The sequence below is a fragment of the Anarrhichthys ocellatus genome, unplaced genomic scaffold (genome assembly GCF_004355925.1).
Source record: "Anarrhichthys ocellatus isolate YVR2014 unplaced genomic scaffold, GSC_Weel_1.0 scaffold8, whole genome shotgun sequence".
Classification (NCBI taxonomy): Eukaryota; Metazoa; Chordata; class Actinopteri; order Perciformes; family Anarhichadidae; genus Anarrhichthys; species Anarrhichthys ocellatus.
In genome coordinates, this window is record NW_022280038.1 from 8,365,464 (window position 1) to 8,366,331 (window position 868).

Here is an 868-nt window from a genome sequence, read left to right on the forward strand (position 1 = left end):
ATATATATATATATATATATATATATATATATATATATATATATATACCTCCCTGGTTCTTAAAAGGATGAGACCTAGGAGATTATTGTTCTGGTTTGATTTCTGTAGATTTATGATTTTTCAATAATTGGCCAGTTTGATCCATTTTGTTTTATGGGGAAAAAAAATCAAGGTCTATGCAGCTTTTCTTGCGACTCTTTTTCCCCCCTGACGTCTCACGATGAACAGTCTGCAGAGGTCATTGGTCACCACTGCTTCTGATGAAAGAGAAGAATAGCAGGGATGATAGGAGGGCAAATTGATTTTTTTCCAACTTTGTCTCTGCACAACGCTTTGTCAACATATGCTCCTAATTCTTACTTCTTCTTTTCTTAGAGAGACACACGGACACAAACGTTAGTCGTTAAAATCCCTCCTGCAGCCAACAGGACAAATACTGAGCATAGACTTAATCTCTCACACTCCCCATTTGGCTTAAATTAATAGAAAATCACTAGAAAGTTTAGATATGATTTAAATAACAAACAGGGGACCTCCGAAATGTCCCTTGCTAGCTAAGACGTCCCCTGTTGGTACATGTGTAACAATGTAGAAGTCCAATGTTGGATAGGAAGATAAGTACACACACACACACAAACACCAACCTTGAGCTTTACAAAGGATGTGCCTTGGTCCTTTGACCCCATTTCTCATGTGCAATGACCAGCAGTCAGAATGGGTGACATTGAACAATATACAGCTTTATGGAGACTTGTGGTCTCTCAAGATAGCAATTTACCACCTAAATATGAGATTTCTTACCAGTTAGGTTAAACAAAAAATTCAACCAAAAAGTATGGGCTCATCAGAAATCATTGGTACTATATAT